Raw genomic sequence first — 14,915 nt, 5'->3', positions numbered from 1 at the left:
TCTTTTGCCTCCCCAGAGCAACCATGCTCTGATTTCTAGCATCATGGTATAAATATTTTTGCCTTTTTCACCATTTTGTGTCAGTGAAGTCCTGTAGTATATACACCTTCTACCTGGATGCTTTCACTCAGCACAGTGTCTTTGGGCTGCATCTGAGTTATTGTGTGTGTGTGTGTGTGTGTGTGTGTGTCTCCATTGTTTGTAGCTTTTAATTTTGGAGTAGTATTCCATGTGGCTGTGGCATAGCCTAGTTATCCGTTCACCTGTTGACAAACATTTGGGTTGTTTCTGGCTTATGGCTTTTAAGAATAGAACTCCTATGAACATCTGTGAACAAATATTTTTTGTGAATATATATTTTCATGGGGGGAGGTGGGACGGGGAAATTGCCAAGAATAGGGTAGGCAATTTGTTGAACTTCATTAGAAACTACCAGACAGTTGTCCAAAGTAGTGGTACCATTTTACCAGCGGCGTGCATGTGCTTCCGTTTCTCCATAGCCTCACCAACATTTTGTTTATAATATCCTTTAGTTGTAGTCATTCTGATGAATGAGATATGGTCACTTGGGGTTTTCTTTTCTTTTTTCCTTTTTAAGAACATTTTGAAAAATTTTCAAGCATGTCAGTCAGTGCTGGCTCAGATACTGAAAAGGTCCTGTGGGAGTGAAGCTGGTGTTAAAAGTTTTATGGACAGGAGGTTTCCACTCATCATCGTTGTTCCTAACACAGTCTTTCCAGCCCTGAGGGTTGTCTGGGCTGCCGCAAAGCAAGCTCAAGGCCAAAACCCTGAGAGGGAACTAGGGAAAGAGACGGAGGCAGGCTAGAGAGTCAGAGGGGAGAAGAGGAGGGGCCCCTGCATGGGGAGCTCAAAATCACACTGTGACAGCCACAGGACAAGTCTCAGGGCAAATGGTGCCCTCCACAGACACTGATAATGTAACAAGTCAGTAGCCAGCAGGCACAGACCAGTTCATAAGGCCATTCAGGGAGTCCCTGCAGGCTGTCATCTCAGCTGCTGTGAGCACTCAAGGCAGATATGATAACATTTCCAAGGTAGAATTTTGTCACCTTCTAGTTGGCATAGGCAAATGGAAATCCTCTAAAACTGGTTGCCAGACATGGGACAGTTATGTGGCAAGCATTGGAACCCTCCCTTTTTGGGTGCTGCCTCCCAGCTTTCCTGGATCCACCAACCCTGTCTGTAACAAAGTTGGGGAACTACCTCTCAAATATTTCAGCCAATCCACACCATATGTCTTGAATACCCCTAGTTCTATCCTTTTCCTACAGTCACTATCATGCTAATTAGCAAGCCACCAGTTTCCCCAGTAAGGAAAACATTTCAAACATTCCAGGTGCTCTTTGGCCCTGCCTCAAATATTAGGGAGATGAAGAGGTGACTGCAACTTCCGTAGCAGCCTTGGGGTGGGGGCTTCCTGACTAGAACTTGAGTTGCTGTGCCCTGGGTGTGCAATCTTGGCACTCGATCAGACAAGTAGCTGCCCACTGACCAGATTACGACTTTACCTGAGTCAGAGACTGAGGCCAGTCTCCCTGGAGGTGCTGGTGACTTTTAAGGTAAATTCCAGATATCACAGCTGTCAAAAAGCTCTGGAGCCAGGGAGCTTAGACCTAAGGAGAAGTTTCTCAGTCTCAGTTCAGAGGGCAGAGAGCGCTAGTTCTAGTCTTCTCTCATAGTTAATGCAGGGTTTGAGGTGAGTCTGAAGTCTCCCATCTATAAAATAGGGGTGATCCCTGTTTTTTTTTTTTGAGGTGATAGTGAAGATATTTAGTTGGGTCCTTTGCACATGAAAGTCCTGATTATAGAGAAAATGTTTTCAATCAGTTTAGTATCTCTAATATGGTGAAGACTAATATAGTCTCTCTAATATGTCTTTGGAAGAACTGGTATTTTTAGAGAAGAACCCCCAAAGAGCAATTGAAAACAAGGCAGAAGCTTACTAGCGATGGCACTTCGTGGTCAGTGGAGGGAGAGAACACTTTTAAATGGGCATTCTTTGCCTAGAAAGTCAACTAGGCAGGGAAACAAGGGAAAGCAATCCTAGAGGCTGGAGCCATACATGGTAAATTCTCCCAAAGGAGAATCCACCTGGACCTTTCCTGTAAAGAGTCTGGTATGGGGGAAAGGGGAAATCCCAAGCCTCCTTGCACTACAAACCAGCAAACTAGCCAAGGGTCCCAGGAGGAAGGGGGTATTGTGGTTCTAGTAGTTTCCTCTGGCAAGAAACCAAGCATGACTGCTACCCAGGTCTGTGTGTTTCTTTCATGCCAGGGTCCTGCTGCTTCGCCCTTAACCACCCCACCCACTGACATGGGGCGGGCCACCTAAGGAGCTGCAGGATTGTGGGGAACAGGGCTGCTGACAGCCCTGCCTCTCCCTGCTCCCTGGAGGCAGCTCCCTTGCTTCTCCCAGCTTTATGAATGCCAGGGAAGCGGACTCTTTCAGTGGATATAGATGCAGCTGCCAAGCAAAGAATAGTCCTGAACGCACAGTAATAAATTGATTCAAATCAGGGAGAACAGGCAAAGGTGCTCAGTGCTGTAGCAGCAGGAAAGTCAGCATGTGGAAGCTTGGAACTGGGCTGTGGGCACTAAGATGGATTCTGCAGCTCTGGTTTTCAGCCAGTGAGTTTGGAGGGCTCCAAACATGGAGGAAGCAATAGAGGGTAGAGACAGTCTGCTGTCCCTAGCAGTGCACAGGGTGAGTCCCAGGAAGCCTTCTGCGCTGCTGTTCCTAACAAATTGAAAGTGTACTGAGGCTGAAACACAATAGAAGTTGATTTCTCACTCACATAAAGCTTCGAATGGATGTTCCTGCTGGCAGAGGGCCTGCCTCCAAGCCATGCGTCAGGTGTGTATACCCTCCTGTCTTGTGGCTCTGCTGTCTTCATCAGATGGCTTCCAATAGGTCCTTATGCATTAAGCTAAAGCAAAGAGAGAGAAAGGAATCGGAACATCACATATGGAAGGAAGGAAGGGCCAGACCCAAAGTGGTACGTGTCTATTCACATTCTGTTGGCAGCACTCAGGAACATGATCACACTAACTGCAAGGGAGACTGGGAACTGTAGTCCAGGAAGAAGGGGCAATGCATTTGCTAGATGGCCAGTCAGTCAGCCACAGATGAAATAATCCTGGGGAGGATGGAAATAGCTCCTGCCTGGGTCCAGAAGCCTAGTGTGTTAATCAGCTTCCCACTGCCATTACAAATACTCGAGATAAGTATTATCTTGAGATAAGGGTTATTCAGTTCTCGGGTTTGGAGGTTTCAGTCCAGGGGCTGTTGGTCCTGTTGCACTGGGGACTGTGGTAAGGGAGCACATTAGGGCACAGAGAGCATGGAGGAGGAAAACCATTCCTCATGGCCAGGAAGTGAGAAAGAGAACACCAGGGGCTGCAATACCATTATCCCCTTCAAGGGCATACCCCCCAGGGACTGATGACCTCCTGCCAAGGCTTCATCTCCACAGGGGCCTTTGGGGGACACTTGTCCAAACCAGAGCACACAGGAAGTGAGAAATGAGGTCAGAAAACAAGGGGAGCACCTGACTCAGGATGTGCATTTCAGAGCCCAGTCTTCACTAGTAGAAATGATGATAGAAGAGGAGGGAACTTAGGCAGGGCTGGGCCAGAAAAAGAAATCAATGCAGGCCTGTCTGAGCCACAGGAGAAGGCCAAGAAATTGTAGGTTCTGATCTGAGACAGGAGACACTACCCACTTTCTGTTCTTTGTTACCCCACACCTACCTTTCCTACATTAAACATTGTTCATGTTCTAGAAAACTCTGCCCCTCCCTCCCATGAAAACAACCATTTCCTGGGGATTCACAGCTCAGATCCTGGGGGCAGAAGGGAGAGGGAAGCAACAGTCCAACAAATCAACTCACACCAAGGTGGTACCAATCTGCTGGGGTTGCTGAGAAAATGAGATGAGAAAATGAATGTAAAATACCTAGCAGGGTGCCTGGCACATGATAAATCAGTGCTCAGTAAATGGTTTATTATTATCATCTTGTGAGTGTGTGGAGAGAAGCAGTGGGGAAGGGGGAATGAGGAAGCTAGCAAAGCCCTGAAAACTAAATTACTTCTTCTTTTCTCCCCAACCTAATGGTCTCACTATTGAATTGAGGCCTCCTGCTCATTGGGGCCTGTAAAGACATCAAAGTTGTTTTGGCTGAGTTGGCAGTCCTTTAGGACACAGGGTTAATTGCTAAGGGGCAACTATGAACACCCTTGGAAGAGCTGGCACACTTCTAATGTTTCCACACACCCTTGTCTCGCCTCCAACCCTCACCAGCCCTGGGCTCCAGTTGCCCAACCAGGCAGCCTGTTCTGGACACACCTGCCATCTTATGCCTTTCTTCCAGTCATATCCTTCTGTAAAATTCTCCTCCATTCCACTATCTCCTCCTCAGAAATCCTTCAGATGTGACAAGGTCTAGTTCACATGTCACCCACAGCAATAAAAGCCCGATGGTTGGAATTCAGAGGGACAATACCAGAGGTGGGGCACGTGAGAAAGAGAAGGAATGGACAAGAATCCTGTTTGAGGGTCCCCTTGGATTACAACAGGGAAACAGGTGGCTTCATTCCAACTTGACTACCAGTGTGTGTGTGTGTGTGTGTATGTGTGTGTGTGTGTGTGTGTGTGTGTGTGTGTAAACACGTGCATTCCAAAGGAAGTCTTCCCCTAAAGAAAATAGGAAATAACACCTATAATCTTCATTGCCAAGTAGCCAGATGTTAGGCAGCCAATCTGTTTCCTTTCCCCACTTCAACTTTGTATTGTTTATGCTGTATTAACTCTCACCATGATACTTGCTTTAAGATAAATATAGTGATTTCTTAAGGACTTCAAAAGATTCACCAGCCCTAAGATTCTGCCGAGCATGTTGTTCTGCTCTTGAGAGAGCTTGCCTCCAGGCAGAGGAGTGCTTTTGACTAAACTGAATTTCAGAAAGAAGTCTTCCTGTTTAAAAGATGAGCATTCCCTACCCCCTTCTTCCTGCATTGTCTGCGTACTTCTTGGGTCAGGGTTGTCATTATTATTTTTATTAGGCAATATGCAGCTGATGAAGTGAAGTAGTGTTTATTTATTGTTTTTTTGGTCCCTGAGTTGGAATACATGATCACTAGAAAAGAAACTCCCTCTGTGACTCATCCCAGGAACATCTTGCATTCCAGCCAGCACAAATATGATTAAAAGAACTTTCTGGAGGGCCCCAGTTAAATTTTAGCAAAGGAGCATATCAGCCAAGCTGACCATCTCTTGAACATTTTGCTTTTGGAAAGATAATCATCTCTGGCCTCCTTGTATGCCTTATTCTTTATGAAATCTTGAGGCACACCCCCCATGAGCCGATTCTTCTGTGGTGTGGGCATTGTTAAAAATAACAGTGTCTTCTTCATGGGGTCATAGAAGGTTCCACTGACTGGGGAATCACTTGGTCATGGTAGCCTAAATGAATGACATTTAAGTATTCACATAATATGCACTGGAACTTTCCAGGGCATGGTTAGTGTAGCAGATGCTATTGGTGCCCCACCATATCCCCTCAGACTCACCTCTGTACACCAAAGGTTACTTACTGCATGTACCTGTGACTGTCCCTTAAGGTTTGTTTTTTGGTTTTTGTCTCAGGAGCACACTAGGCCTGCATGCTGTGCTATCTGGAAGTGCCAAGGAATGAACGTATCCTCCAGAAGCAACCCCTGACCAGTGATGGATGGAAGTTGGTGACTAAACACCCTGACTTCCTGGCCTCTCAGTTGACATAGCCCTGAGGAATGTGTTCTACACAGTCTCCCAGAATTCCCCAGTGGAACTGAGCTCCAGTTGCCTGCAGTGGTAACTTGCTTGATAAATTAGCTTCTTTCCTTTCCTGTCTTGTTGCTTTACTCCCCTTCTGGTGTTTTCTGGGACCTTCTCCCAAATAAACTATTTTCAGTTAATTCTTTGCCTTAGGATCATCCCATGGGAGAACCCAAGCTAAGATAACTATAGCCAGTTGGGTTCACCAAAAATCACCAGCTTCCTCTCTTCACCTTCCTTACCAAGATCACCATCACTGACAGTGGTCACTGAGTTTCCATGTGACTGTAACCCTGCAGTAGCATGTTGTCCTTTGAGAGCCTGTAGCTTCTGCATGGAAACCTGGTAAGGTAGAAAGCAGAGTTTCAGGAGGTGGCTCATTCAGTAAAATGAGATAAAGACAACTCTAGATATTGTGGAAATCTCTGCACCTGGGAAGCACCTACTCAGGAAATTTCTTTTGGGTGAGCACTAGGTGTTTGCCGATTGAGTCCATAAAGGAATAAATAACTGCTTCACATTCACATCCTTTCTTTGCTCTTAGCGCATGTACCTTTTAATGAAGCCAGCAAACTTGGTCCTAGTTGTAGACTCTTGAATCTGTGGAGAAAAGTCAAGAAAGTAAGAAACTTCTTTCCCATGATTGGCATCTGAAATTCCTCACTTAGACTTCTACTTCTTTGTCCATAGCTCTATTGCTGACTAGATGCTGTTTATTATACCAATCATGGAAACATAATACTTGGGCCTTATCATTTGTATACCTCACTGAGAATGAGTTTATCATCTTTTTTTCTGCAAATTCCAATTTTTTTTGGGGGGGGGCAATTCTGATTGCCCAAGGAAGACTGGAGTTTAGGGTTAGGCAAAAATGAAAATCAAACACCAAAAGAATATGAGCTTGTATATTTTTTTCTAGGACTGACAGCACAGCCAAGTACCAAGTAAATATGCTTGGTGATTTTAAAAGCATGTGCATTCTGCCAGAATTTGGACCAGCTTCCTTATTTACTAGGAGTACTTGTACTTGTTAACAATGTGCTATTTTTCAACATGTCCTCAATGTGCTGAGAAACTCCCGTCTCACCTCTCCCTCCACCACATGGCACAGCAACCAAGCTGTTACGGCTTTACAGCGCCCCTTGTGGCCAATTGGAGATCTCATTCCGTGTTTTCCTCACAGCTTCCTTCAGTTTCTCTATATACTTTTAAATTTTCTCTCCTTCCACTTCTACCTACTTAGCTCAGAAAATCTTTTTGCTTTCTCTCTCCCTTTTATCCTTACCCTCTTCCTTGTCTGCTCCATGTTTTTTTTTTATGAGAAAATGATCCTAATCACTACTGAAAGGAAGAAAGGAGAGATACTTAGGCCCTGTGCAAAGGAGGAAAAAAAAACCCTGAAGGATCTGAAGTGAAATTATGAACAGCCAAAGGGCAGTAACTTCAGAACCCTTAAAAATGCTCATGAGTCCATATGCAAGATACACAAGGCTCTGGCTCCCCCCGCTTTTCCCCCCAACCTGAACGAGGAGTAGATTTTTGTATTTATTTAATCATTTTCCTGCCATCTTTAGTTCCTGGTGTTACAATAGTATTGTCTTCTGTTTTTACCACAAATGTTCAGTATCTTAGCTATGTTGGGGGTGAAGTGGGTTTGGGGTGCCAGCCTGGAAACCTCCCATCAGGTATAACACTGATTCTATGACAATTGCCTTCCCAGTTCCTACCAGCTGATTTTCAAGTGAACCCTTAAACATACAGGGTTATGAATGTGTGGACCCATTCAGATGCCAAGGGAGTATTTGATGCTACTCAACATGCAAAGAGGAAACATGGCTAGGGGTCTAATGAGGAAGAAGATGAAGCCAATGTGACAATAAGGATGATGACAGTGAGAATGATGAAGATGAATCCAGTGCTAATGATGTGATGACAATGATGATGATAACAGTGACAGTGAAACCAACAGTGATGGCAAGGATAATGATGTTGGTCTTGATTTACAAAGCACTTTCCATGTGCCAGGCCCTGTGCCAAGCACTTTTATGTAGATTATGTCCCTTAATCATTATGAACACTCTGTATGATGGGGAGTTTTAAAAATCCTCATCTTACAAGAGAGAAACTGAGGCTTAGAACTAACTTACCCAAGGTCACGCAGCTAGCAAAGTTTGGCAGGCTGATGTTTGAACCTAGGCCTCTCTGAGTTCAAAACTTTCCATTCTGCCCAGCCTCACAGGGGGCCCAGTACCCAGGGTAAGCTGGCACTGTCCCCATGCTAACAATTGGTGAGGGGCTCACTGACATTAGGAGAAGGGGACAGCCTGAACTCCAGACCTTAGTACTTCAGAATTCTGCACCTCTTCCTTCCAGTGACCCCTCAGAGGGTCTATTTCTGTCACACTGGTCTCTGGAAAATGTCTTGCTAATGACACAGGATTATAAACAGTCTTTTTCCCAGAACAAAAATTTAACCTTTGTATCTCAATCTAATTAGAAGTATTTTCTCTTTCAGAGGCAGGTTTTTCCCCTTTATTCTAAATTGAAGAGGTTTCTTTGTTGCCAGAAAAAATCACCCCAAACCATAGTTCTTCAACAGGATAGACCCTGGCCTGAGACCTTAAACATGACCTATTGCTCCTGCATGGTATGGCTCCTGTGGCCCCAGTCCCTGATGGTGTCTGGGGTCTGGTGTCTGGTGGAAAGCTGCAGGGCCTCAGCCGAATGCAAAAACAGCCACTTGCTGACTTGCACATTCCACTCTCCATTTTGTATATACTACTTCTTATCCTTTTATTCCCTCATTCGATGATCCTGTGTTGCTGTTTAAAGGCTGTGTTGAGGAGTCTGATATATGTAGAAAGATAATAGGTGATTTAACTATGGGACAAGCTGGTGTTGGTGACCAGAATTCAAAGGTGACCACTGCCTGGCATCTCAGAGGCCCCCAAGAATGCCCAGGCCTCAGAGCACACAAATGAATGGACTTGTGTCAGAGAGTTTTCAGCCACACACACTCACCAGCCAACCCTCAGGCCCTCTGTCACTGAATTCCTGATCCAAGTTGCTTCCTGGAAGCCAGCTTATGGTCACACCCTTACCCCCAACTTCCCCTCTAATTCAGTCAACCATCCCAGCTACATAAGCAATGGTGATCCTCACCAAAAACAGCTCTTCCTGAGAGTCTCATGTAATGCTGTGGTGGCCTCTCACCTTCCACTGAGGTTCACCAAGAATACTTCTTTCCTTGTAGTGTCAGGGGCAGGCCTCTCTGGAAAGCAAACATTTATCATTCTCTACCTTAGAGACGTCCTTGCACTGATATCATCTCCTACATCTATCTATGAGCCTTGAACCCCAATCAAAGTAGACAACCATAGAAAATGGGTTTGGTTAATGCCCTGAGAAATGAGCCAAGAAAAAGGCTACATGCCTGTAATCCCAACTGCTTGGGAGGTTGAGGCAGGAGGATTGCAAGTTCAGTCAGTCTCAGCAAAGGCAAGGTGCTTAGTAACTCAGTGAGACCCTGTCTCTAAATAAAATACGAAATAGGGCTAGGAGTATGGCTCAGTGGTTGAGTGCCCCCGAGTTCAGTCCCTGGTACAAACAAACGAACAAACTACATGCCTTCCGAGAAAGTAGTACCAGGTTGGAGGAATAGGAAATATATGCCAGTGCATAGTAGGTTCCCAGATCATTCTTGAAAGGATGAATAAATGAATTGGCATGAATCTAGTCCAGCCCTACACTAAGGCCTGCATGGTCCCAAGGGTCACCATGGATAATTTAGGCAGCCTACAGGTATTCAGGAGTAGGAAATGAGATAATAAACACAGAGACATCTGACATCATGTACAGAGAAAGAAAGGCAGCAGAGTGCCCTCGCCACCAACTATTCCAGATTTCTCTTGAGGCCTGGGTTCTAACCCAGCAAAGACTTGGAAAATTGGACCTTTGAGCTATTTATTTTCTCCCTCCAATTCTGCTTGACAGCTCACACCTGCTCACCCTTTGGTGCCCACAGCAGTTCCTCTTCCAGCAGCTCTGGGAAGGCTAGGTTTGACTCCTTCCCAGCAAGCACCACTCACTCCTGGGAGGTCTGAGAAGGGGGCAGTGCCAATATTACAGAAGAGGAACCTGAGTCCCTGGGGTGTAAAATGACTTTCCTACAGTTATGAAAAGCTCATGTGTGCATTGAACCTTTGACTTCTATTTCAATGACTTGCCTATTAGGCATCTCTGACTCAAGGGGGTATTTCTTCTTAATCAAGCTCCTTGCTCACCAAACTCTTCTTGACATTTTGATGGTTGACTGAAAGTATCCCACATATTTTGGTGTCAGGTGCTGGTTACAATAGAGATGTTCTAATCCAGACTGGCTGACTCTGGCCAGTGCATTAGACTCAAGCGCCCCTCAATACCCTTGGGAATTTGAAACTAAGGCAATGGGTTGGGTAATGTGCCTTTGAGGAAGAAGCGCAGGTCTGGAAGTCAGTGTATTCTATGCTGTGTGAACTTGAGCAAGTCACTTGACCTTTGAGCCTTAACTTCCTGCTCTGCAAAGCAGGAGGGCCTGGCCAATTGAACTGACTCAAAGACTTGTTCACTTTGAGAGAGACCTTGGAAGTCTCACTGGGCCCTGAGAGCTTTGTCCCTCCTGCTTAGTGGTAATGTTTTCATTCTTACCCTTGATCAGAAAAATCTTGAACACCCCACAACACATACATACATTCATATACACACATGTATGTTATTATGACTTTTTATATTTACTTATTGCACCATAAAAACTGAGAATAAAAAGGCTGAGATGATAAAATGGGCATAAATGACTTTTATGCCATCTCAGAGCATGACCTTATTTCTTTTTCCTGGAAAGACTTTTTTTTTTTTTTTGGTACCAGGGATTGAACACAGGGGCACTCGACCACTGAGCCACATCCCCAGCCCTATTTTGTATTTTATTTAGAGACAGGGTCTCACTGAGTTGCTTAGTGCCTTGCCATTGCTGAGGCTGGTTTTGAACTCACGATCCTCCTGCTTCAGCCTCCCGAGCTGCTGGGATTACAGGCATGTGCCATCGTGCCTGGCTCCTACGAAGATCTTGAAGTTCTTGTGTTGATGGCCAGTCAGTGATTCTGGGCCCCACCCCTTTCATTTTTCATCAGAATCAGACCAGACCTAATATTTGCACTGTGTTCTAACAGGACTTCCCCATAGCCATTGCCCATCCTCAAATAGATTTGTCTCAGTTGAAATTTGTGTGGCCACCACTGTTTTAATAAATCAAGTAGCATGCTGGGTGACTTATATCCAAAGCTCATTTGGGTACTCATGTTCCTTTTGGAGAGCTGTGTAGATCTCTGGATGCAGAAGGCAATCAACCATAAGGCAAGTGACTATGTTGTATATTCTCCATATTTTAACCAATTTGGGAATACATTCATGTGGTAATTATGTTCACAGCTTTGGTAAAAAGGCCCTGTGCTGATGTTTAAAGCTCAGAAAATTTAATCACTGGGGCACGTAATTGACAATTATTACACCCTATGGGGAGAGAAAATCATTTTTACCCAGTTGGAATTACTTATTTAGTGCATCCTAGGTCCTGAATGGTGAAACCATATGTGCATTGTATTAAGGACAAAAATTATGCTTTTCTCATTTGGCTCATAGTGAGTGACGGGTGGTTTTTATACAGAATTAGGTCAGTCATTGAGGGTGTGGTTTAAGAACTGGACCAAAGTAGAAAATAGACTCAACACAAGAGTGTGGGTGGAAGGGGGGCAGGATTCTGGCAGAGGTGTCTAGGAAATCAGCGTTTTAAGAGGAGGGACAGCTCACCTCTTCCTGATGATAGGGGCATATGGAAGACACTTTGAGGGCTGGAGGGAAGTTGTGGGAGTTTGCAGGTTGATAGTTTCAATCTTTTTTGTGAAGTAAGAAGGAAAGTCAGCTATTGAGAAGAAATTTGGCTCACAAACTGTCTTGTGCTCTGACCTTTAGATTAAGGGTTCCCAGGGATTGGGACGTGGCTCAGTGGTACATGGCCCTGGGTTAGATCCCCAGTACCACACAAAAAAGTAGATTAAGGGTTTCCAGCTTCACTGTATATTAGAACCTCCTGGAAATTTTTTGAAAACCCCAGTGCCCAAGCCACATCCCAGAACAATTAAATTGGTCTTGGGAGTGGGACCCACACATTGGTATTTTTTTAAAGCTCCAGGGCAATTTCAATATACGGCCAGCTTTGAGAACCAGTAGAAAACCAGTGCTTCTCAGACCTTAATGTGCATGCAAATCACCCAGGAATCTTGTTGAGATGAAGATTCTGATTCAGTGGATCTGGGTTGTAGTCTGAGATTCTGGATTTCTAACAATCTCCTGGGTGATACTGCTGCTTCTGCTCCAAGGACCCACACTTTGAATAAGAAAGACATAGATAATCTTTCATTGTTTGTTCCAGAATAATTGATAGCTGCTGACATGCTCCATGAAAACAAAAGCTGTCAATATTTTAGAGATGGAAAAGTCATATCTTGAGAAAACTGAATCTCAGAATATGTAATCCTGTGCCACACAGTGAAGCTCTAGTCAAAAAATGGTGGACCGGGGCTGGGGATGTGGCTCAAGCAGTAGCGCGCTCGCCTGGCATGTGTGCGGCCCGGGTTCGATCCTCAGCACCACATACAAACAAAGAAGTTGTGTCCGCCACTAACTGAAAAATAAATATTAAAATCCTCTCTCTCTCTCTCTTTAAAAAAATGACGGACCACATATTCAATGGAGATCTCATAAAATTATATCACCAAGTAACATCATGACCATCTTAGTTTGCATAAGCACACTGAATGGTGTTCACAAAATGACGAAATTAGCCATCACTTTGGTTCTCAGAATTTGCCCCGTTGTTAAGCAACATGTGGCAAGCATTTAAAGCATGATCATTTTAGTGGAAGAAGCTTGTCTTATAGAAAAATCCAGATGAGGTTAATCTCAGTGGAAGAGGAGAGCAAGTCACATCTACATCCTGAAGCTAAGTGTGCCTTCTGAGTGACCTCCCTCCAGTAATCCCAGGGGCCTCAAAAGGCCATTGAGAAAAATGGCCCCTGGCTTGAGTTGCTGTGAGACAAACCCCTCTTGATACCTGCCACACTGAGGTAGTCACTCCTAAGGCATTTGCTTAAAGGTGTTTGGCACTTTGGACCCAGGGCCTTATAGTCATCTTTATAGTCATTTCTATGTTGAAAATGGTTCCAGTTCACAAAATGTGATCTGGGCATTTAGGAGGGGCTCCCAGCATGCTGAGGGCATTAGGAGTAAGGTAGGGATGTGTGTGTGTGTGTGTGTGTGTGTGTGTGTGTGTGAGAGAGAGAGAGAGAGAGAGAGATTGAACACACTGTGTTCAATGCCTGTAACCAGGAAATAGATGAGCTTTAGGATGTGGAGAATAGTCTAAATTATATGAGTAGTCAAGTGTTTTTGCTTTTTAAAGTAATCCATAAATAAGACCATATTATGAAAACACCAATGTATACAGAAGTACATAGGCCAAGTTAGGTCTTTGCGTAAATCTCTGGAAGAAAAAGCCTGGGAGGCAGGCATGGCTTTGTGGGCACCCTTTGAGGTGCAGCTGTGGGACACGGACTGACTGCTAGCGAGTTAGGCCTGAGGTCAGCTTCTTCATGAATGTCACTCCTTAGAAGGAAAGCAGTTGCTTTGATTTTTGTTTTCTGAGTGCAGCAGAGAAACACAGGATGAATTCATTCATTCCCCAGGCCCCTTGGGCTCTTCACTGGCCACAAAGCACTTTCACATCAACTGTCTCATCCAGGAGTCCCTCGCTGGCTGGTGAGGATGGTAGCCGCCTCAGTGTGCTCCCATGGCACCTGTGGGCCTGACTCTCTGTTCTTCCCACAGCAGGTCCAAGACAGTCTCCTCTCTTGGAGTAAATAGGCAATCCCAGTATAGGGAGGCAGGTTGGACTAGGGAAGGTTAAATCTGGATTCTGTGGGAATCCAGTGAGGTGGGGCAAGATCTCAGAGGAAGTGCTAGATGAGCAGGAGTTGACTGTTCCAGGCTGAAGGTAGAGGCTAGTGAGGACTCCAGGCTGAGGGGCCAACCCTAGGAAGATCCAGCCTCAGTAATAATTAGATCTTTGCAGTAATTAGGCTAAGGAGTTTCAGGTAACAGTTCTGTGGCCCCTCAAGTCTCCAGGCTCAGCTACTTATCCCTGATATTCCTCCCTACCTCATCTGCCCTAGGCTCAAGGCTTTTCCCCAAAGGCTTCATTTGGGGGGAGGGGAGGGCGCATGAGCTTTACTGGGTGAGGTCCTAGCAACTGGCTGAGGGCCAAGAGAATGATGGTCTCCAGTGACCTGCAGATCCAGATTGCCCACTTTGCACTGGTTTAAATGAGGTCACCCATCCATTCTGCCTGTGCCCATTATTATCACTTAGCATGTGTGCATTGCCATCGTTTACTGAGTCCTCCCCCACACACCCAGTGATAATGGGCACAGGCAGAATGGATGGGTGACCTCATTTAAACCCATTTGAAAATGATGTTTTGCAAAACCCAAACAAAACGATCCTTGTCACTTCTAAGAAATTCACACCCACTAATGCTTGAGCATTAGTCAGTGGTTCCTGCAATGCTCCTTGATTTGAAGAGGTCTCCAGCCCACCCTCTGCCCACACTAATCAGTAGCTTGGCTGAGCAGGGAGGATGGGCTTCTGCCTTTCTCTCCAGTCATTAACTGGCTTCTCGGCTCCTCCTTAGGGACAGAGACTTGCCCTTTGAACCCTCAATTCAAGAGCTGGCTTTTATTCTCAGAGCAGAGCTGGAGCATTCAGCACCAGCTCTTTCAGCAGCAATGTCCATGCCATCTACTGTGGGTACACTCAGACCCTCTGGAAGGACGTGTGATGGAAGCAGAGCTCATATTCTTTGCCTGGGTATCTCTGGGGATAGCGTACCAAGTGGGGACTGAGTGGAAGAACATTAGCTTGTCTCAGTGGGCCAGTGGCTCTCCAGAGAAGAGGCTAGAGGTATTCGTGGGTCACCTTTGGCTGAGGGC

At 45.3% G+C, this 14,915-nt stretch overlaps 1 protein-coding gene across 3 annotated transcripts in view; it reads left to right on the top strand.

The window, feature by feature from the left end:
- Rai2 (retinoic acid induced 2) overlaps positions 1-14,915 on the top strand; it is a 68,221-nt gene that overhangs the window by 47,819 nt on the left and 5,487 nt on the right. The window contains exon 1 of one of the 3 annotated variants that reach the window (XM_071606344.1): positions 5,833-5,871. The exons of the other annotated variants lie outside the window; for them this stretch is intronic. The gene's annotated coding sequence lies outside the window, so the exon portion shown is untranslated. Of the gene's footprint in view, positions 1-5,832; positions 5,872-14,915 lie in introns of those variants that run through there. 3 annotated transcript variants of the gene reach the window in all.

The sequence above is a fragment of the Marmota flaviventris genome, chromosome X, assembly GCF_047511675.1.
Source record: "Marmota flaviventris isolate mMarFla1 chromosome X, mMarFla1.hap1, whole genome shotgun sequence".
Taxonomy (NCBI): Eukaryota; Metazoa; Chordata; class Mammalia; order Rodentia; family Sciuridae; genus Marmota; species Marmota flaviventris.
This window is presented reverse-complemented; position numbering and strand designations above follow the sequence as displayed.